This window comes from Trachypithecus francoisi, unplaced genomic scaffold (genome assembly GCF_009764315.1).
Source record: "Trachypithecus francoisi isolate TF-2019V2 unplaced genomic scaffold, Tfra_2.0 Lachesis_group2, whole genome shotgun sequence".
NCBI lineage: Eukaryota > Metazoa > Chordata > Mammalia > Primates > Cercopithecidae > Trachypithecus > Trachypithecus francoisi.
Window position 1 is genome coordinate 108,519,329 of NW_022681465.1, and position 24,302 is coordinate 108,543,630.

General features: G+C 40.4%; 1 long non-coding RNA gene across 1 annotated transcript; it reads left to right on the plus strand.

Annotated features, from left to right (window-relative positions):
* Positions 1–22,741: 22,741 nt before the first annotated feature.
* On the plus strand, positions 22,742–24,029 carry LOC117065302. The gene is made up of 2 exons (XR_004429876.1): positions 22,742–22,911; positions 23,462–24,029. It is a non-coding gene; the product is annotated as an uncharacterized LOC117065302 (long non-coding RNA).
* The last annotated feature ends 273 nt before the right edge of the window (positions 24,030–24,302 follow it).

A 24,302-nucleotide genomic window follows, 5' to 3' on the forward strand; every position in this document is an offset into this window, starting at 1 on the left:
TCTGGCCATAAGAGAGACAGCACGTGCTGACCTCCCGCTTGGGAAACTGCTCCCGTAGCGTCAGTTGTCATATCAAAGACTACCAACACCACCTTACATACACAGTGCTTTGCCACCTGCTAATCATTTTTGAAGATATTCTCCTTTTTGACTCTCAAGCCAGCTGAGACAGCCGTGGTATAAGTTGAAAGGGCACTGGACTTTCTGTCGGGAGTTTTGACTTTCTTGGTCGCTTACTACCTTTGAAATCTTGAGCAAATCACTCTGAGCTTGTTTTCTGTCAGTAAAATACTTCTTCTCAACCCAATTTGAAAAACAAATGAGGTGATAAATTTAAAAATAATAAATTATGAAGATAGTTATTCAAACTAATACTTGTACTTGAATGTTTCTATCAGCACTATTCACAATAGCCAAAAGGTGAAAACAACCAAAATGTCTAGCAACAGATGAATGGATAAACAAAATGTGGTATACCCAGACAATAGGATATTTGTCAACCATAAAGAGGAATGAGGCATAAAAAAGGGTGAGGCACAGTGGCTCACGCCTGTAATTTCAGCAGTTTGGGAGGCTAAGACTGGCAGATGATTTGTCGTTAGGAGGTTCAAGACTAGCCTGGCCAACATGGTGAAACCCTGTCTCTACTAAAAAATGTAAAAATTAGCCGGGTGTGGTGGTGTGTACATGCAGTCCCAGCTACTTAGAGGCTGAGGCAGGAGAGTCATTTGCACCCGAAAGGTGGAGGTTGCAGTGAGCCAAGATTATGCCACTGCACGCCAGCCTGGGCAACAAAGTGAGACTCTGTCTCAAAAAAAAAAAAGGAACGAAATATTGAAACATGCTACAGTGTGGATGAACCCAGAAAACATAATACTAAGTGAAAGAAGCAAGACACACAAGATCACATATTATATGATCTCATTTATATAAAATACTAAAAGTAGGTCAATCCATAGAGGCAGAAAGCAGATTGGAGTTTGCCAGGGGCTTGGAAGAAGCAGGAAGAGGGAGTGACTGCTTAGTACAGGGTTTTCTGTTGGGGTGATAAAAATGTTTTGGAACTAGATAGAGGTGGCCCTTGCCCAACATTGTAAATGTACTCAATGCCACTGAATTGTACACTTTAAAGTGGTATATTTTGTTATATGAATTTTACCTTAATGAAAAATAATCATAAATTATAAAGCACGTGAAAATCCTAATTAGCATTTCTCAGGAACAAAACAGCCTCAGGAAGATTAAGTGACTTATGAAAGAACAAAAACTTTCAAGACGAAACAAAGAAGTTCATTCTGAGGGGAGAATGCTGGTCTTTTGACAGGCTGGGAAGGGCTTCTCTCCTGCTCTGGGTAGGAATAGAAGTCTAAGCTCTTAAGATGTCACCATTCTCAGCTCTGAACTTTTGTTCTGATTCCCAGATCTCTTGCAAAACCCAATCCCCATAGCACTGTTTCCAGCCTCTTCTACTTATCAGTTCACAGCAAAAGGAAGACAAAATGATCATTTGGAATAAGGAGGTAAAGGGTCTTTGGAAGACCAGAGAACTTCTCTCTTTATCTTGTCTAAAGAAAAAGAAGATTCCTGAATACTGAATGATCAATTGAGAAGATAGAAAGCTTTGTTAGAACAAAAGGGAATGAAATTTAAAAAGAAAAGAAAAGAAAGCTTTGTTAGAGATGCCTATCCCTCCCTAGTCCAACCGAAGCAGAATCTGCATTTTACCGAGATTCTCAGGTGATCCGTGTGCCTAGGAAAAGTTTGAGACACAGTGCTCTGGGCCACCAGACATGTAACAGAGTCTCTCCATAATGAAATATGAGGGTGTCGGATATGTAAACAATAAGTCACGTTGGGCCTCTTAGGCCATTTGTTCTGAGTAGAATGTTAATTTCCATCATCTTTACCAACATCTCTGAAAAGCTTACGAATGGTGGAGAAAGCACTTGGGCTGTTCACCCAGTTACAACAAATTGCACAGATATTCTTAGCCTCCATTATTCTGTACCCTGAAAACCATGATGCTACCTCTCCAGTTTCTAGTAATCCCTCTAGTTCACAGTTACATGTCTAGCAAGGCATTATTAAATTACTAAACATCACAGTTACTGGGAACTTTAGGAGTCATCTGGCCAGTGTTCCCAAACGCTATTCCACGGATCAATTCTGAGTTAGCTACATCAAAATCATCTGGGGTGCATTTCAAAGGCAGATCCCTAGGATGTAGCATCTTCTCATTAAGTCTGGAAATAACACATGAAAGATGTTTTTAAAAAGCTCTCCAGGTGATTCTAATGCACAAATCTGGACACAATCTGTCTAGCTCTGCTCATGCATCCACAGCCACAGCCTAAATACCTTCACAAACAAAACTTTCATTGCAGAGAGCTAATTGTCAGAAAGTTCTTTCCAACACATTGAGTCAATACCTGCCTCTCTATAGTTTCCACCTTTTGTTCTGTCCTTTTGGGCCATACAAAATCATGTGAGTGTGTTTTTGATGTAGAATCTCTGTTTCATGTGATACGACAGCTTTTCAAATGTCTGGTTCCACACACTGTGTCCATATGTCTTCTCTCTAATAATACTTTTTGCCTTGAAGTCTATTTTGTTTGGCAATAATGAAGCTACCAACTTTTTTCCCAGTCTTTTACTTTTAGTCTTACTGTTTCATAATAATTTTGATTTGTCTCTTATAAGCAAAATACAGCTAGATTTTAAAAAATTCAGTCTAATAATTTATTTGAACTGGCAAGTTTAGGCAAATTACATACACATATTACTAACGTGTTTGAAATTATTTCTACCACCTTATTCTACACTCTCTTTTATCCTATTTTTCTCTCTCTTTTTTTCTTTACTGCATTCTGGCAGATTGATTGAATTTTCTTTGCCTTCCTTCCCTCTCCCTCCTTCTCTTCCCCAACTGCCCTGGTTTTGGAAGTTGTATCAGTGTCAGGAGGCATTTATAGAGGTTACTTTTTTAAAATATTGAATAACATGAATATGTAACAAAATCTCAACTTAAACTTTAAGAATAGTTAACTTTAAGAATAGTTATTATTCTTAAAAATTTGGCCCATGTGCTTACCAAAATCTGAAGTTAATCACTATCTATTCTGCCTCCTCAACAAGTCATGGAGCTTAGAACCCTTTACCTTCAGGCCTGGCCAACATGGAAACCCCGTCTCTACTGAAAATACAAAAATTGGCTGGATGTGGTGGCGCATGCACCTGTAGTCCCAGCTACTCAGGAGGCTGAGGTAGGAGAATGACTTGAACCCAAAAAACCTGAAAGGCGGAGCTTGCAGTGAGCTGAGATGGCGCCACTGCACTCCAGCCTGGGTGACAGAAGGAGACTCCGTCTCACCAAAAAAAAAAAGCGGGGGGGTACTTTAACTTCAAATAATACCCTCCTGCTTTCCATATGCCTATTGTTCAATATTTTAGATTTAGGTTTTTATTTTTTAATCCCCAGTAAATTACTGTTGTTGTTGTTGCTTTATGCCAGTTTTTCTTTGGACTCATTCACATATTTATTTGCTTCCTTTTTTTTTTTTTGAGACAGAGTTTCGCTCTTGTTGCCCAGGCTGGAGTGCAATGGCGTGATCTCAACTCACTGCAACCTCCACCCCACAGTTTCAAGCAATTCTCCTGCCTCAGCCTCCAGAGTAGCTGGGATTACAGGCGAGCGCCACCACGCCTGGCTAATTTTTTATATTTTTAGTAGAAATGGTATTTCACCACGTTAGCCAGGCTGGTCTCGAACTCCTGTGATCAAGTGATACTCTCTCATCTCAGCTTCCCAAAGTGCTGAGATTACAGGCGTGAACCACTGCACCCGGCCCTGCTTCCTATTCTTTCATCTCAATTCTTCCTTCTGGGTTCAATTTTCTTATTCACCGAGGATCTATTGGTAAAATATGCTCTCAGGGTTTGTCTAAAAACATTTTCATTTTTCTCTCACTATTGTATGATTACTTAGCTGAATGCACAGTTCTTGGCTGGCAGTTATTTTTCTGAGCACTTTGACTACATTATTCATTTTCTTATGGTTTTTATTATTGCTATAAAGAAGTCAGCAAGTCTAAATGTAGTTCCTTTATAAATCACCTATCCTCTTTTCTCTGAATGTGGTAAATATTTTCTCTTTGACTTCGGTGTTTCACAGTTTTATTACAATGAATCTAAAGGTCTTAAATGTCTAAAGGTCTTAAATGCCTCCTGTTTGAGACCTAATTTTATAGTAGGCATCTCAGTTCTTGAAAACAGTAATAGAGTTTTTCTTTCTGTCTCTATGGGCTGACCTATTTATGAAAGTGGCACAGAACAAGGAATCAGAAAACTTAGGTCCTACCTAAACAAGCCCTGTCAAAATAAACAGCCTCCATTAAAGGTCTTGCACCGAAATGTGTTATATGTGTACTTAGTAAAAGTCTTCAAAGCTCCCAGCCTATAGGAATTGTACATAAGTCACCTCATCTTGTTCTGTGGCTACTATATCTTTTAGTAAACTCAAGGTCTCCCTCCCTTCGAAGCATTCTAAACTGCACTCACTCTGCATCTATCACTTTTCTGACAGATATTGGTGACAAGATTTTAAAAGGATATGAGCTATAAAATAAATATCTATGAGTTCACACTGATGTAAATACATAATTGAATAAATGGGAAGATAGGAGGGTGGTGAGGGTTGAAAAATTACCTATTGGCTACAGTGTTCACTATTCAGGTGATGAATATGCTAAAAGAGCAAGATTTCACCACTACACAATATCTCCATGTAACAAAACTGCACTTTTACCCTCTGAATCTATTAAAGTAAAAATAAATTAATAAATGGGGGAAAGAGATAAATTTCCTTATAGAAGCGTTCCAAATAACTTATGTAGATATTCCTCCCTCCAGGAGGCGGAGATCAATTCTAGCACCTCCCACCCACCCCCATCTTGGCTGTGGCTGAACTTAGTGACTTGCTTCCAAAGAACAGAATAGACAAAGGGCAGTGGAAAGGACCTTTGCAGTGGAGAAAACACGATCACCACCTCAGCCAGGTGATCAAGGTTAACATCTCCAGTGATGAATCATGGTGGTAGCAGTTACCGCCTGATGTAATGTGATGAAAACACCATCTCCTCCATGGTGTTCTTCCCCATACTCCATTTTAGTCATGAGAAAAACACTGGATGAACCCAAACTGAGGGACATCCTACAAAATACCCAACCAGTAGTTTTTAAAACTCTCAAGATCTTGAAAAACAAGGAAAGATCAAGACCAAGAAACTGTGACAGACCAGAGGAGACTAACGGGATTAAATGCTAAATGTGGACTCCTGGATGGGATCTTGGAATTAAAAAAAAAAAAAAAGGTACTATTGGAAAAGCTATTGAAATCCAAATGAAGTCTGGTGTTTAGCAAATAATGTTGTGCTAATGTTGGTTTCTTTGTTGTGGCAATTGTACCATGGGTATGTAAAATACGAATAGGGGAAACTGGATGATGGATGTATGGGAATTCTCTGTGTTATCTTTGCAGATTTTCTTTAAATCTAACACTATTCCAAAATAAAAAGAATATTAAAAAAATATGATCCAAATAATTGAAAACAGGTATTCAAATAAATACTTATATATGAATGTTTGTAACATCTGTATTCATGATAACCAAAGGTTAAAACAACCCAAATATCCATCAATGGATAAATGGATAAGCAAAATGTGATTTTTCTGTACTATAGAATATTATTCAGTCATAAAAAGGAATGAAGTATTGATACATTCTATACTGTGAATGAATCTAGAAAACATTATGCTAAATGAAAGGAGTCAGATACACAAAGTCACATATTATATAACTCCATTTATATGAAATATTAGAATAGATCAATCCGTATAGAAAGCAGATTGGTGGTTGTCAAGGGCTGGGAGGAGGGGAAAAAGGGGAAGTTACTGCTTAAAATGTATGGGCTTTTTTGAGGGCGTAATAAAAATGTTTTGGAACTAGATAGAGGTTGTAGTAGTACAACATTGTAAATGTATTAAATGCCACTGAATTGTTCACTTTAAATAGTTAATTTTATGTTATGTGAATTTCACCTCAATTGAAAAAAAAAAAAAAAAGAATATGGCTGGGCATGGTGGCTCACACCTGAAATCCCAGCACTTTGGGAGGCTGAGGTGGGCAGATGACTTGAGCTTCAGGAGCTCAAGACTAGTCTGTGCAACATGGCAAGACTCCATCTCTACAAAAAATCAGCAGGCATGGTGGTGCATGCCTGTAGTCCCGGCTACTCAGGAGGCTGAGGTGGGAGGATCATCTGAGCCTGGGATGTCGAGGCTGCAGTGAGCTGAGATTGTGCCACTGCACTCCAGCCTGGGCAATAGAGCAAGACCCTGTCAAAAAAAAAAAAAAAGAGAGAGAATGTTACCTAAATGTTAGGTTTGACAAGAGTCTCAGCCAAGAAACAGAGAAGGAAAAAACAGATCTAGAGTAACAGATTGGCTAACTATCGCCAGGCACATCCTTAACAAGAAACAATAATGAGCAGGACCTAGGAGTCTGTAGACCTAGGAAATAAAATGCTGACATTTAGAAACTCAGATATCAAAGAATGTAAGACCATTTTTCTAGGATTTTTTTTTTTTTTTTTTTTTTTTGAGACGGAGTCTCGCTGTGTCGCCCAGGCTGGAGTGCAGTGGCACGATCTCGGCTCACCGCAAGCTCCGCCTCCCGGGTTCACGCCATTCTCCTGCCTCAGCCTCCCGAGTAGCTGGGACTACAGGCGCCCGCCACCGCGCCCGGCTAATTTTTTGTACTTTTAGTAGAGACAGGGTTTCATGACCTTGTGATCCGCCCGCCTCGGCCTCCCAAAGTGCTGGGATTACAGGCGTGAGCCACCGCGCCCGGCTTTCTAGGATATTTTATGTGGATTACGATGCCAAAATAAAGTTCTTATTTAAGTCAGGAACATTTCTTCATTCTTCATGCTCTCCAACTTTTCTCATGACATAGTTTTCCAATGATAAAAAACAGAATTATACACACTTAGAAGATAAACTCCATAAGGGAAACCATAGCTATCTTTTTTTGTACTGATCTCTTAGGGCCTACCATAATGCCTAGTACATGGTGGACCATCAATAGAAGCTGGTTAAATATAGTAATTTTGAAAAACATGGACAATACTAATGAGAAAATATTCTATTTTATTTTAGTAACTTTAAAAGTAAACGTTGTGGCTGCAATAATTAATGTGCTTTTGTTCATCAATATACACATTTTAAAATTACAATGAAGGCTGGGCACGGTGGCTCACGCCTGTAATCACAGCACTTTGGGAGGCCAAGGCGGGCAGATCACGAGGTCAGGAGATTGAGACCATCCTGGCTAACACGGTGAAACCCTGTCTCTACTAAAAATACAAAAAAAAATTAGCCAGGCATGGTGGTGGGCGCCTGTAGTCCCAGCTGCTGGGGAGGCTGAGGCAGGAGAATGGCAAGAACCTGGGAGGCGGAGCTTGCAGTGAGCCGAGATCACGCCACTGCACTCCAGCCTGGGCGATAGAGTAAGACTCCATCTCAAAAATAAAATAAAATAAAATAACAATGAAGTCTTCTAATGCTATGGCAAGGTTTTGATAAATGTTTTTAAAACTTTTGTAAACCAAACTACAGGATTTTATTTAATTTCAGCCTGGGAAAAATCATTAGTTTTTAAACTCATTTACTCATACTGTTAAAATTCCATATCCCTTATTAGCATTCACAGGTTTTTGTCCATATTTACTGATATAGTAGTTAGAATTTTTAAACAAAAAAAAATTTAGATTACAACGTGGATAGAGTACTACCTGAACCTTGAGGATGCAATTTTTATATTATAATTCTACTTGCTATTATGTGGCAGTGACTATAAACAGTAGCCAGTGATCCCGTTTTAGTGATTTATAGAAAAATACTGCATCTAGAGGAGATAGGTTAAACTAGCCTGGAGAGTTTAAAAGTTAAAACATATAAAAATCAAACTTTCCTTTATGTCTATGCCTATTTTCAAAGAGAGACTACAGATAGCATTAAGTTACGGCTTTTAAATATTTTGAGAGTAACAATGTACTTGGAAGGCAGGCTCTGCAAACAGACTGCCGGGAGTTTGCTTCTCTTCTCCATTCATCACCGGGTGACCTCTGGTAAGTGTCTGATCCTCTAGACTCATGTCCTCAGCCTTCAAGAAGGATGACAACAGTACTGAACCACAGACTGTTCATAAGGACTACTAGAAATAATTCATCTAAGGCATCCAAAACAGGGCTGTCAACTAACATCATCCATTTCTATTACTATTAACAAGATTACTTTGTAGCTTTCTGATAATTAAATGGAAAGGAGGTATTTTAAAAACTGTTTCTTGGCTGGGCACTGTGGCTTACGCCTGTAATCCTAGCACTTTGGGAGGCTGAGGCAGGTGGATCACCTGAGGTCAGGAGTTCGAGGCCGGCCTGGCCAACATGGCAAAACCTCGTCTCTACTAAAAATACAAAAATTAGCTGGACATACTGGTGGGCGCCTATTTTCTCAGCTACTTGGAAGGCTGAGGCGGGAGAATTGCTTGAACCCAAGGAGCATAGGTTGCGGTGAGCAGAGATCTTTAAAGCACAAAGTTTTCCTCAAAAACTGATAAGTTGATTAATACTAAGCTATATTTTTATACAAAGAATTTCCTGCCAGGCTTATGAATATTTCCCATAAGGAATCATTTCAAGGATTTGAACTAGAAAGAAAAGTCAGTTCCAGTTACTTGAGAAGCTGAGGAAGAAGGATTGCTCGAGCCCAGGAGTTTGAGGCTATAGTGCACTATGATCATACTCGTGAATAGATTCTGCACTCTAGCCGGAGCAGCATAGCAAGACCTTGGATTGAAAGAAAAAGAAAAAAGAAAGAAAGAAAAAAAGAGAGAAAGGAAGGAAGGAAGGAAAGAAAGAAAGAAGAAGAAAGAGAGGAAGGAAGGAAGGAGAAAGAAGAGAAAGAGAAAAAAGAAAGAGAGAGAAAGAAAGAAAGAAAACGAGAAGAAAGAAGAAAAGAAACAAAAAAGAGAGAAGGAAGAAGAAAGAGAAAAAAGAAAAAGAAAGAGAAAGAAAGAAGAAAGAAAAAGAAAGAAAGGAAAGAGAGAAAGAAAGAAAGAGAAAGAAAGAAAGAAAGAAGAAAGAAAGAAAAAAGAAAGCAAAAGAGGTTTTAATGCAAAAATAAAAATCACAATGGTGAAATGGTGGAGGGAATATATTCTTCATACTTATGCTTCATAACAGCCACGGATATCAGCCCCAATAATTACTGACCCCAAAGGACACCAATTTTAAAAATCACTCATGGCCGGGCGCGGTGGCTCAAGCCTGTAATCCCAGCACTTTGGGAGGCCGAGACCGGCGGATCACAAGGTCAGGAGATCGAGACCATCCTGGCGAGCACTGTGAAACCCCGTCTCTACTAAAAAATACAAAAAAAAACTAGCCGGGCGAGGTGGTGGGCGTCTGTAGTCCCAGCTACTCGGGAGGCTGAGGCAGGAGAATGGCGTGAACCCGGGAGGCGGAGCTTGCAGTGAGCTGAGATCCGGCCACTGCACTCCAGCCCCGGCGACAGAGCAAGACTCCGTCTCAAAAAAAAAAAAAAAAAAAAAAAAATCACTCATTCTTCCACTTAGAATTTTTTAGTATAAGATCCGGAACCTTATATTCTTTCTGAGATACAGGAAAAAATTCCCAAATGACGTTGTTTCCTTTAATATTAATTTTAATAATTTAAAATGTTCTCAATAACATAAGTCCATATAAATAATTATTCATAAATAGATACCATATGTCAGTAAGCCAGTAACATATGAATCTACAGAAATAATTGTTCTATAGATGCAAGTGCCTTAGGAAGAATAACCTGAAGATACTTCTGTCAACTGGGGGTGAGGTTGCTGTCTAAGTGAGACCTAGAACTGTAAGCCAGTCAGCAGGGATCCTTTCACCAATTCCACCATTTTTCGTGTGGCCCAAGACAAAGCTCTCAATTTTGCTATGGCTGTGTATCCCTGTCTCTAACAATTAAATAAATATTTGCCACTTATTCCAATAACAGAAATACTGTGAGGATTCAAGAGGTAATATTTAAGAGCCATGATATGCTCATAAACATAAGGCATTATCCCTGATAAAGATGATGGTTGTTGCCCTGGCAGGCTCTGTTGAAGACATATGGTGGATTGGTAGCATCAAGGACGAGAAGGATAAGTCACCTCTGCAGCTCCAACGTGACCTCAGCCCAGGGACTGGAGTGGACAGAGCCAGTGGCCAGAGCAGGGTAGTGGCCCTACACATGAGGTTCCTGAAGGCCATCGATGAGAACAAAGCTCTCAGGTCACCTCTTGTCTCCAGGTTCCAGGATAGCTGGAGGTCAGCCCACGGAAGATTCATTTAGCACTGGACAGCTCCCAGCCCAGCCAGTCCTTCTTGATGATTCCAGAAGAAGCTGACGACTGTCAACAATGGCCTTTGTTCATTCTTCCAGAAAAGCAACACTGAAACCATGCTAAGCCCTTCAAACTCTCTTAAATATTGAAAATACGAAAAAGAGCAGAGGAAATTTTTTAATCACTCACGTACCAGTATTTGGAAACAGTCACTTTTTAAAACATAATGTAAATATGCTCCTCTGGTGCTGTGCATGACAAAATAGAAAACTTTTCATTTTCTGTCTTTTGTTTTAATCAGGATAAAATGTGAAATAAACTTCCTTAATTTTCACTTCAGTGTTTGCAGCTTAGGATTCCATTAATATATCCTTTTCCCCTCGGTTGTGCAAGGTCCTCGTTTGCAGTCAGTTCATTCTGCACTGATGTATATTTCATTGCCCAGGGCTTAATTTTGATTTATTGTCCATCCATAAATTAGAAAAATATGCTCTGGAATTCCATCCCGCTGAAAAGCTGTGCCTGATGTCAGGGGACTGGGTGATATTTAAGATGTCAGAAATACATATTGGATTAGTGTGCTTTGTTTCCCCACAACAGCAGGTGTTTAATCATAGCTGATGGCTGAAGTTAAATGCATTAGGACAGCAGCAGCCAAGAAGATGGAGTTTTTCTAAACCATACAAACTCCAGGATAAATAACTCAAAACTAATTGTGTGTCCACATCTTAGATACATTTTTATTTACTTAATACATTAAACAATGAAAATAGCCTCTGGCACTTAACTTCATGTTTAAGAGCCTGTACAAATATTTTATGTTAGTGAAGTGTTGGCTGTTTAAACATAATTACTATTTTCCTTACTGGCCCTCTGGTGGCTTTATATAAAACATTTCTTAAAGCAGAAAAGAATAAAGGCTGAAATCTCTCAGTAATTTGGGGATAAGGAATTTTCAGGGGTTGCTTTTTTTTTTCTTAGTATGATTTGAATGCTTATATCTGCCTAAATGCCCATTTGCCATCATCCAAATGATACTTTACATACTTACTGACCAGGCATTTTCCTTTCCACTCTTCGTAAAGTACAGGTTCTCGTTTGCATTATGTTTATATTAATTAGAGGTCTATGTATATAGAAAAATGATCAGGCTTGGTGTGGAGCAATTTAGCTGGAGGCTGGAGAGAAGACGCTTAGGAGAGCAAACATTTTCAAGGTGCAACCGGTGACCTGTAACAAGCTGGGGAGATTCATGGCGAGAATCGTATATTTTGACACAACAGTGATTTGATTAAAAGAGAAAGTAATGGGTTTAAACAGTCGCTATGAGGATGTAGCCAGACTTTGGTAGCTTTTTGCAATTTACTTTACAGACCAGTGATGGAGCAGGAGAGAGGACCTTTGCTACTGAAAAGGAAAGGCTACTTGGATTTGAAAACAAATATAAGCAAAATTGAGTGGCTGAAACTAGTTTTTTCCCTTCCAGCCTTCCTTTAACACACGTCTATGGAGGAGGCAGGGTAATACCAAGGCAAAAAAAAAAAAATGTTAAGTTCATTTTGAGAATCAGATTAGAACTGGATTTAATTTTGCTTGGATATTTTTTTTAAAAAATTAGTTCTGGTGTCAGGCTCAGCTGAACCCGTCTGAAAAGAAAAGGGAAAATGTAATTCTCTGCATTTTGAGAAAAATTAGAATTTATATTAGAAAACTGAAATAGTTAATTTGTTCACTTAGATAAGCAGTTTGATTCCTCAAAATAGTTAACATCCCTAGGGTCAATGTAGCATCAAATTTAATTTTAATATAGTAGTTGGGAATACCACAGTGTGAGTTTGAATTTAACAGGTTAAAAAGAATTTTAATAAAACCTTAAGTTAACAAGTACAAGTTACAATACAATAGAATGATTCTATTAATGTAAGAATACAAGAGAAAACACAATGAAAGACATGCTGTGTATGTATATAGATCCTAGAATAACCATGACCCCCATAAAAAAGGATCTGAAAATGAGCAGAACAGTGATTACCTCTGAGGAGGGGATTTTAACTGTTTACTCTATATACTTTGGCGTTGTATGATTTTTATTATTATAATAATGATAATAATATAACATTATTATAATGTTTTAAGATACAACTTATATAAATTAATTTTCAAAGAGTTCCAGTAGCCAGGCGCGGTGGCTCACCCCTGTAATCCTAACACTTTGGGACGCCAAGGCGGGCGGATCACGAGGTCAGGAGATTGAGACCATCCTGGCCAACATGGTGAAATCCCGTCTCTACTAAAAATGCAAAAATTAGCCAGGCACAGTGGCGTGTGCCTGTAATCCCAACTCCTCGGGAGGCTGAGACAGAAGAATCACTGGAACCTGGGAGGCAGAGGTTGCAGTGAGCTGAGATTGCGCCACTGCACTCCAGCCTGGCAACACAGTGGGACTCCATCTCAAAAAAAAAAAAGAGTTCCAGTAAAGGCTTGTTTTTAAGGAAAAAAGAGGCCTATTCCCTATTTTGATACATACATTGTGCCTGAAAAGAAATCTGTCATGATTATTTTTGTTATAACTATGTGTTGAATGAGAGAGTCATCACTAAATGTTGTTATAATAAACTACTTGAAAAAATTTTTTAAAATTACAGTCCTAATAAGGTATGCATGTAGAGCAAACTGTTAAAACAAATGTCTCTTGGTGCCTTAGTTTTCTCATTAGAAGCTGATTTCTTCTTCCTTCATCCCCCACCCTCTCTGACCATGTAGGTAGCTGCTTTAGTCATCAAGCATTTATTATAATAGGCAATTTGCTCCTTTAAAACAGCACTAAAAACATCAAAGTACTGAGACAGCTCTTTGTTTCAGAATTTCTTACAATAATATTCTAATTGATAAAATTTATGTTTTTCACAACTCTGATTTTTAAAGTGATAGTTTGGTGCTTTTGTTAAAAAAAAGTTATAAAATGAATTTCTCATTTGTTGACATCATTTCATACACTTTAATATCTTTTTTCTATTTTGCAACTGATATCGCAAAGTTCTTCAGCACTTCAAAGTTCTTCATTGTATTTTAGCCCAATGAGTGTAATATTACTGGGAGGAAAAAAAAGTAAATACGGGGACTTAAGACTCACTTTAAGCTGCTTCATATTCTCTCTAACACTTTTAGTCTGAGTGTTGGAGGTCAGGCTCCTCAGGAAATAGACTCTGAGATGAAGATTTCTTGCAAGAGGCTTACTGGAGGGTGCTCTCGGAGTTACCTCTGAGCAGGGAGGGCAGGAAACAGGAATGGGTGGAAGGAGAAGTTGAGGCCATGTGGTCGCTTCAGCTGGTCTGCAGAGAGCTCAGGGGCCCAGATGATCTTGCAGAGTTGTTCCCCCTGTGACAGCCACTGGACGCAGGCTGACTCCTGGAAGGGAGTGCCACTTTTGGTAAGGCAGCTCTCTTTGGCATAGGACAATTCCTGGAGAGATATTTTGTTAAGAGCTTTCAGCAAACAACACTTCCAGCAGTTATAGGAATAAATGCCTTGGTCTTAAAGAGGGGCTCAGAGTGGTGCACCCCGTGTCTACCACACCAAGTTTCCAGATCTCACTTTCTGCATTTCCAGTCACAAAGAACAATATTCTTTCAGTTGTGGCTAGAATATCTCTCCTAAACAAAGGGCAGAAGGGAGCAACATTCATTGTGGAAAACCATGAAAGGACCATAATTCCAAGGCATTTTTCATAAAGGAGGCTAAAAGTAGAAGAGGAAAAAACCCATTCCATTGTTATCAAGGAAGCAAGAAAGAGAATGACTTACCGGTTGACTTACACTAAAAATCTGAGATTTTGCTCCAAATTTGCTTGATTCTCTCATACTGCATTGCCAGTGGTCCGGTTATTTCTTGCATTCGTATCACAGAAATAATTAACAACATCCTAAGAAGGGGCCTAGAGACTATGAAGTGTAATTTTCTATAGTGCATGACATAGTAAGTCTCATAGATGAATCCCATAAAGTAGTTGATATTTTGGTCAGTAAGGCAAGACTGGAGGACATCAGCCACTCATGATTGTTTTCCCGGTTTTCTGTTCCAAAGATACTTCGTTCCAAGAGGAGATAGTACATATGAAGTGCATTTACAGAGCAAATGGGGAAAGTGGGTTTTATCAAATGCTCAGGGACCAAGGAGGATGTCTTCTGGACAGGGAAGAGGATTGTCGACCTGTTCCCATCAACATATGGCAACTTGAACTCTGACTTTGCCTTGGCAGCCTGGAAATGAACTGGGCATATTCTGAAGCAAATGACACTAATTAAGATTTGCTTAGGTATGTGGGAAGGAGAAAATATAAATGTTTTAAAGAGCTTGTTCACAGAAATGTTTATTTAACCTGTAGTAGCCTAAGTAGAAAACACTTAAATCTTAAAAGGAAAATGCTTCACATGTTATGTATTCCTAATCCATCACAAAGAAAACATTGTTCCACAAACATTGCCAAAACAGTAGTCCTCCTCGGCCCGGGCACGGTGGCTCACGCCTGTAATCCCAGCACTTTGGAAGGCTGAGGCAGATGGATCACTAGGTCAGGAGATCGAGACCATCCTGGCTAACATGGTGAAACCCTGTCTCTACTAAATATGCACAAAATTAGCCGGGCGTGGTGGCGGGCGCCTGTAGCCCCAGCTACTTGGGAGGCTGAGGCAGGAGAATGGCGTGAACCTGGGAGGCAGAGCTTGCAGTGAGCCTAGATCACCCACTACACTCCAGCCTGGGCAACAGAGCGAGACTCCCGTCTCAAACAAACAAACAAACAAAGTAACAGTAGTCCTCATCCAGAGAGTCTTTTAAGGAGAACCCAACCCTTCCTGTTCTAACACATAGAAAAATGAAGGTACACAAAAGAAATATCTGTTCCTAAACATCTCCACAACATTAACACCCCAACCTACGTGTTTGTAACCATATAAATGGTTTGATGGGGACAGTAGATATGCAAATACTATATGGCAAAAAAAAAGTGCAGCGAATTGTTTACAATTCTTGTGCTGTGATTTCTATGTTTGTCCCCTCTAAAACTCATGCTGAAATGTAATTGTCATTGTGATGGTATTGGAACCTTAAAGAGGTGTTTAGGTCACAAGGACTCCACCTTCATAAATGGACTGAAACTGTTATCACGAGAGGCAGCTTGTTATTATGGGAGTGGGTTTGGCCCCTCTTGCACTCTCTCTCTCTCTACCCACCTTGCTTATGTCATGTGATGTCTTCCACCATGTTATAGCACAGCAAGAAGGCCCTCGCCAGATACTGGCACCTTGATACTGGATTTCCCAGCCTCCACAATTGTGAGCGGATAAATTTCTGTTTATTATAAATCACCCAGCCTTATGTATTTGGTTATAGCAGCATAGAATGAACTAGTACACCTTGAAAGATCTAGGATTGGGTCTTGGAATCAATCATCCTTGAACTTGATATTGGAATCCCTCATTTTTGGTTTCTTTAAAGTTTATCTCTTGAAGATGGTTTGTGCGGTAAAAGTAAATTTGAAAAGATAAGTGATGAAAAGTAGGTAGAGGCAAAGAAGGAGAGATAGGGAGCAAGGAGGAAAATAAGCAAAGAAAAGTGATTACAATGAGATGGCCCAATGATCATTATAATAGCTCATATAAGTTGAGTGTTCTCTGAGATTTCCTTCTCTCAGGTGCACATGCATTACCTTAAACAATTCAAGCATTTAACTCTGTGAAGTTGGTACTGTCCTTATCTCCATTTTTGCTGATGAGGAAGCTGAGGCTTGATGAGGCTAAGCAGCTGCGTAGCACAGATAGGAGGTGGTACCAATGAAACTGTAGCTCAAGAAGGCCACTTCTGTGTAAGAGCTTCATCTCCCTATGCATCTATAGACTCTGGAAGGGTAGGGCTAAAGAGTCCTTCAAGATCCACAGACCATTCTACCCAGGTCTCTCCTACTGCAGGCAAGGAAACTGAGGCCCAGAGCAAAAGACAAGCCAGCTCTAAATTGCCTCTTTGGTTGTGTATGTTGTCTTCCAGAAAGATATGTAATTAAATGATAAATGATATTGTGGTCTGCAATAATTCTATTTGCCCTGGTAATAAATCATCAGGACGTGGAAATGTCCTAGGTTTTGTGACCAGACCCACAGTCTTTTCTGGTGCGGATGGCAGAACTAAGCACACTGACCTAGCTTGCTAAAGAATACATTTTGGAGGCCGGGCGCGGTGGCTCAAGCCTGTAATCCCAGCACTTTGGGAGGCCGAGACGGGCGGATCACGAGGTCAGGAGATCGAGACCATCCTGGCTAACACAGTGAAACCCCGTCTCTACTAAAAATACAAAAACTAGCCGGGCGAGGTGGCGGGCGCCTGTAGTCCAGCTACTCGGGAGGCTGAGGCAGGAGAATGGCGTAAACCGGGAGGCGGAGCTTGCAGTGAGCTGAGATCCGGCCACTGCACTCCGGTCGGGCGACAGAGCGAGACTCCGCCTCAAAAAAAAAAAAAAAAAAAAAAAAAAAAAGAATACATTTTGGATGCCTGGTTCCCTTGAATGGAATTTCTGGGGATCGGCTGAATCAGGGCCTAATTTGTCCTGGAGCTCTGAAGTCATTGTAAGCTGGAACAATGACAGCAGACCCAGCCACCTACAGAGAAGACCTGATAATTCTATAAAGTCTGGGATTAATTTTTAGGATGACTCTTGATATTTCCAGGGGCCACAGCAACAACATGACTGTGTTAGTCATGCATTCATGGGATTAGAGCTGCCTCAGGCAGGGACTCAGATTATGGATGAGGCCAACCTCAAAAAGACCCTTGCCAGTTATTTTTATTTCTGGAGCAGGAACATTTGAAAATTTATAATTTATTCAATTATGGAACCAGTTTGCCCTATAACCTGCTTTACATCACCCAGAATGATTTCTGAGCTTGACAAGGGTAACTCTTGGTCAAAAACTTAAGTGGTGAGAGAAAACAGAATTATATTTTATGGTTTGACTGTTTCCATTCAAAGCCTGAGAAGCATTGCATATGCTAAACAAGGTCAGCTTTTCCTATTCCTCTCTTACAAGGGATCCTTAGCAACTCTGAAAAATCATCATGTATTTATTCATCAAACATTGATGCAACCTAAGGCTGGAGGAATTTACTTCGGTAACTGATTTGTAGTCACCCAGTGGTTTGGTGAGACATTCTGTGCTACAACTTATATATTCCGAGTCCAATATTTTACATCCTGAAAATACGCCAGCTCTGTCTCTTAAGCTTCATTGTTTCAAGATCATTTCCTGTTGCTAAGTTTCAAGCGTCTGCTCTTTGCTTACTCCAGAAACATCCTGTGCTTTATGTAGAAAGAAGTCAGTAAGAGCAGTCACACTATCCTTCCTGCTTTGGAAAAACCCCAGTTCTCTCTGTTTAGACAGAGTCTCACTCTGTCACCCAGGCTGGCATGCAGTGGAGTGATCTCAGCTCACTGCAGCCTCTACCTCCCGAGTTCCAGTGATTCTCCTGCCTTAGCCTCCCAAGTAGCTGGGATTACAGGCTCCCACCACCATGCCCGGCTAATTTTTTTGTATTTTTAGTAGAGACGGGGTTTCATCATGTTGGCCAGGCTGTTCTTGAATTCCTGACCTCAGGTGATCCACCCACCTCAGCCTTCCAAAGTGCCAGGATTACAGGCATGACTGTGCCCAGCATGTGATGTTATTTTATATTGCTCAAATTTATATTGCCTTAAACAGACACAGAATGTTATATAGTGACATGACCTTGGACTGTGAAAATGACATAATGACTCCTATCTCGTGGTATTGTTGTGAAGCATAATAATGTAAGTATACACTGCCTGGCATATACTAGATGCCCAATAAATAATAGCCACCATTATTATCAATTTTCTAAAAGATAAAGGATATTTGCAGAGAAGATGTTCTATAAAACATTCAACATAAGAGGATAGAAAAGCAGGTATAAATTGTAAATGAAACTTTTAGCTTAGACTTCCTTGGGCTGTGGACAAGCATCTCTAGGCTGTAGCCACCCACCTGGGTCCTGAAGAAAGTTCCATGGGGAGATGAATAGAAGTAAACAGCTTTTTTTTTTTTTTTTTTTTTTTTGAGACGGAGTTTCACTCTGTCACCCAGGCTGTAGTGCAATGGTGCGATCTCGGCTCACTGCAACCTCTGCTTCCCAGGTTTAAGTGATTCTCCTGCCTCAGTCTCCTAAGTAGCTGGGATTACAGGCACACGCTCCCATGCCTGGCTAATTTTTGTATATATATATTTTTTAATAGAGACAGGTTTTCACCATGTTGGCCAGTCTGGTCTCGAACTCCTGAACTCAGGTGATCCACCCACCTCAATCTCCCAAAGTAGTGGGATTACAGGCATGAGCCACTGTGCCCTGCCTGTAACGGGCTTCTAATGAGGAGGTGATTTCCCCAACTGTCCCAGCACCCTCCAAAACCAAAAATGAATCAAAACGCCCTCTCTACCACCCTTTCCTACCCCCTCACCCTGTTCTTGAGCAGAACTGAAGACACAGACTTTCGACTGTGCTCCCTAAACCAAAATGTTCCAAATCACAACTTCAGGGCTTTCTAAATCGCAGCTCAAGACCCCATTGCCTCCCATACACTTCTGACTTATGTCGATGTTTGATGATTCTTTAAAAAGTGAGCTGCTAAGTTCACGTGACAGTTCTACCTCCTCTCTATAGTGATCACTTTCTGTAAGGCCTACAAAGATTTCAGCTCGCTTGTCAGCCCACTTAAGCAAAGCTGTATGGAAGATGCTCGGTTGCTTGTTTTAGTTCAATTGCACATGCTTAAGAATAAATCCAGGCTAACACCCATTTCTAACAGGGAACTAGAAAGAGTCGTAGAAAATTGGGCATGCAATACATAAAAGCTTAAACAAAAAGTAGAAGCTGTGGAAAGAAAAGTGGAAAAATAAAAAGTTATGTTAAAATGGCAGGGTTGTGAAAAACTTCTTATAAAATATATTTAAATTTGGTACAATATTATTTTTAGAATTGACAAAATCCCAGCATTGAGAGTGGGGAACAGCAATCTTCTAAAAAAAGACTTTTAAAATAAAAATCAGGCTGGGCATGGTGTCTCGCACCTGTAATTCCAACACTTTGGGAGGCCTAGGTGGGTGGATCGCTTGGGGTCAGGAGTTCAAGACCAGCCTGGCCAACGTGATAAAACCCTGTCTCTACCAAAAAAACACAAAAATTAGCTGGGTGTGGTGGCGCACACCTGTAATCCCAGCTACTCAGGAGGCTGAGGCAAGAGAATCGTTTGAACTCAGGTAGTGAAGGTTGCAGTGAGCCAAGATCACACCACTGCACTCCAGCCTTAGCAACAGTGTGAGATTCCATCTCAAAATAAATTAATTAATTAAATAAAAATCAAACGTTTCTGACAACATAAAAGGAAGTGCCATTACAATGCACACTGCCTTATTTTTTCAGCTCTAAATATGCAATGATACACACACCAAACTAATGGGACTTTTCCTATATACACTAGAAAGTTAACATATTCCTATTATTACTAGTGACATAGCATTGGCAAAAGAGGCCTCTATCTCAGTTTTCCTTTTTATAATAATTAATTATAACATTTTGACATGTGGGTGACAGAGAACTAGAAAGGAAAGCTTATGAATTCAAAGACAAAATTGGTATCTAAAAACACCTAGACAAGGCCGGGATAAAGGGTCATCTTCAACAAGAAGGCATTTAATAGGTACTAATGTAAAGCCCTAGACTTCAACATAAAAAATTATCTGCCTAAGTACAAAGGGCAAACATTTTTAGCCAGAACAAGTAGAATAGATTTAGGGTTTTTATTGATCACAAGTTGAGTAGAAGTAAACAACGTGTTAGGGCTGCCTTAAAGACTAAAGTAATTTAGTTTGCACTTCCAGAACCAGGAAAGTCACTGATTTCCTGCAATAACCAAATAAACTCAAAATCTGAATATAGTCTTCTTCAGACTTTGGATGAGCTGATTTTCCTCAGAGGATCCAGGTAAAGTTCTATCCTATTCTATGATTCTAGCCTTTCAATTTCTGCTGTACAAAAGGATTTAGAATTCAGAATGCATAGACTTGATAGAGGGTCTATGAATGGGTTTTAAGAGGCCTGCAAACTCTCCAATGTCATATGTAAAATGTTCTGCTCTCCATGAAATTCTAAAGCAAAGAATTTAGAAACCAATGTTCTAGACCAGCGAGTTTCAAAGGGGGTAGTGTCCACCCCAAAAAGGCAGTGCATTGGCACTCAAACAATTGTTCCAGGTCCTTCAGAACACATTCCAATGTTCCATCAGATATTCATGTAGGTGAAAAAGCCTTTGATAATTATCTCTAGGTCCACTTTTCATATGAGCACAAAGTGTTTTTACCTAGTTTTAATGTACATTAAATTTTCCAGGAATACAACTACCATGTACACAGTTTTGTCTGGAACCTGACCAAGAGTTGCTCACCATTTTGGAAAATCATGTTATGGACAACAATGCAATGTAGCTCTTGGGCTTTGTGTTCTCCCAACCATAGCTGTCACATTTGGATGATTTTACATGTGTGAGTAAATAGCCTTATTTAGCCCTTATTTCATAATGTTGCATATAAAGAAAAAGAGTCAATAACAATCAACTGAAAGCTTTCTCTTAAATCAACATTTGTTATAAAGTGATGTAATCACCTATAATCCCAGCACTTTGGGAGGCTGAGCAGGAGGATCACTTGAGCTCAGGAGTTCAAGATTAGCCTGGGCAACATGGCAAAACCCCATCTTTACAAAAAAATACAAAAATTAACTGGGCGTGGCGGCACGTGCCTGTAGTCCCAGCTACTCAGGAGGCTCAGGTGGAAGGATCACTTGAGCCCACAAAGATCGAGGCTGCAGTGAGCCAAGATGACACCACTGCACTCCAGCCTGAGCAATAGAGAGCCTGTCCAAAAAAAAAAAAAAAAAAAAAAAAAAAAGGCGTGAGATTATTTGATTACTTCATTCCTTAGTTGTCGTGATGGAGCATGTACCCACTGAAACATGTATTATACTATATTTTTGTTATGTTATACCTTACGTGTTCTTGTTTATAGTTAGGCCCTTATGTTTTTGCCTTTCTTTGTTTTCTTCCTTCTGTCTTCTCTTTTTCTAAGTCACATGTAGGATATATTATTCAATATTTTTATTTGGAATAGTAAAAGATATTACAACTTTCTTCTTTTTTTTTTTTGACACGATCTCACTTTGTTGCTCAGGCTGGAGTGCAATGGCATAATCACGTCTCACTGCAGCCTTGACCTCTCAGGCTCAAGTGATCCTCCTGACTCAGCCTCCTGAGTAGCAGGGACTACAGGCTTGCGTCACTATGCCCAGCTAATTTTTGTATTTTTTGGGTAGAGATGGGATCTCACTGTTTTGCCCAGGCTGGTCTCGAACCCCTGGGCTCAAGAGATCCTCCCACCTTAGCCTCCCAAAGAGCTGGGATTACAGGCATGAGCCACCGCGCTGGGCATTAGGAAGGATTTATTATGAAATGAGGGTTGCTGGCACCCAATGCTGTTGAGAATCGCTGCTCAAGACACGTGTCCTCAAGTTTAATTTCCAAAATTTCCTGGAAACTGTTTTATGTTACTTCACTGTCAGAAGACCCAGCACTGGTATGCAAAGGGAGGTCTGAGAGCCTCAGAAACAACTTGTAAAACACACACACCCCAAACCACCCCTTCCTCTGGGGAAGAGGGTCCTTCTGCCTGACTCCCTGGAGGTGGCTCCCCGCCCAGGGCCCAGCTCTCTTCTGGACGCCACTTCCCCGGAGCTGGGGGTCTGGGCTCCGCAACGGCTGCGAAGCTTCACCAATGTCGCAGGCCTAAGTCCACCCTTGGTCCCAAACCCAGCGCCGGGACGGGCGCCCCGGCCTCATCGGAGCTGCCATGGCCCCATGATTAGGGCCACGGTGGCCCCTGACTTTCTCTTATTAGCTTTTTTTTTAAATTGTAAATCATTACTCAGCTCAGCTCAGTCAGCAGGCAAACTGTATTTAATAAATTAGCTTAATCTATTCCGCAAGTGGTTTGTGAGTGCAGTGTTTCCTCTGGTTAAGGAAAACATTTATATTCTCTCTCCTTGCCCTGCGTTCCTGGGCTCCCGGAATCGCTACCCGGGCCGGCCGCACCGGGAGGCCTGGAGCCGGAGGCTCTCTGCCCGCCGCTCGCGGGCACCCCCACCTCGGGGGGCCAGGAGGGCAGTTGGTGGCCGCGTGGCCTCTTTGTCCCCGTCAGCCCGAGGCGGCGCTGGTGCCCACCAGGCCTCCCCGTGGCCCAGCCCGCGCCTCCGCCCCGGGCCGCGCGCATTCCGCTCTTCCAGAGGGGCCTCTTTAACGGCTCCCCATGAAATAATCATTCATTATGTCACCAGGAGGGAAGAAAGGGAGTGTAAGTGTCTTGATGGGATTAGAGGAAACCCCCGCAGAGATGATTTAGGGGCCGTGATAATTCATTTAATAGGGGCCTGGGGCAAATTGCTAGACAGGGAAATGGAACTGAAGCAGCTCGAAAGGGCGCCCGCCAAGGCTGTGGCGGGGGAGCCGGCTTCATTAGCAATATTTAAGAGATTTCATTTAAGAATGAGTCATAAAATGCAGTACTATTTTATCCACCTGGTTTGGTGGCCTTTAGCTTTCCTCTGCATGAATATTAAATTTGAAATGGCACTACAGCAACACATTTTGGAAAGTGTTCTTTGAGCTGTTATTTGTATGGTTGGTTTAGTTTCTCGTTTGTTAACCTTTTAAAATGAATATCATTGAAAATGGATAACTGTACAACCAGAACTCGAAAAACATTAGGGGGAATATAATGCTTTAGAATAGGTTGTTACTAAACTGGGTAAAGGATTTAAGTTTTTATTGATCAAAACACAAAAGGCATAGAGAGCAAGTCAGTAAATGGCAAATTACTCTGACAATTCCCAATTTTCATGCAGATTTTGTGAAGCCGTCCCATTCAAAGCCACTCCCAGAGGCCCTGAGGAGACCACAAAGCTGAGAACACAGCGGGGACCTGCCCACTGACACACTGAAGACTCAACACGATTCGGGAAAGCACTTTCAAAGAGTGTTTTTTCTTGGACAGATAACATTCCGTTTTGTTTCTGAGAGGCAAGGACAATCTCTAGTTCGATTGTAAAACTATTTCCTTCAAATGTACATTTTTATCTATGGAGAGTGGTGTTAATTGGGGTTTTACAAACCTAAGAAGTTCACATTTGGCAACAGTGATTGTTGCCATTACAACTACAATGTAAAAACCAGATTCTCTTATGGTGTGCATCCTCCCCTCTTTGATTTCGAGGGTGACTTTCCCAAGCATATCTACCACTCACTTGGAAAGTCCGAGTTTGGAAACATTTTAGCAAATAGGTAACCTTCATTCCATTTGCACACATTTGCCTGAGCTGATATTCTCCCCCAAAACTCTTATATTTGCAAACTAAAACATTAACTCTGATTCTTCCTCCCCGACCTTTTAAAAATAAAAATAGCTCTTCCAGATAGCCTGTATTCATTCTTTTTTGTTTTGTTTTGTTTTTTGTTTTGTTTTTTTTTAATCACAGCTGCACTCTGTTATTTTAACAAAACAACTGGCAGGTCTCTATTCACAGAGCTGCTTTAGCCACATAGGATACATAAGATGCATAATTAATATATTCTTTAAAAGACTCTCTTAATCAGAAAAGACACTAACTATATGTAAAATTATTCACTTACATATATTGGTTTATGCAATTTTCCACAGTGACAGTAAAGTTGGTAGCTAAACATGTT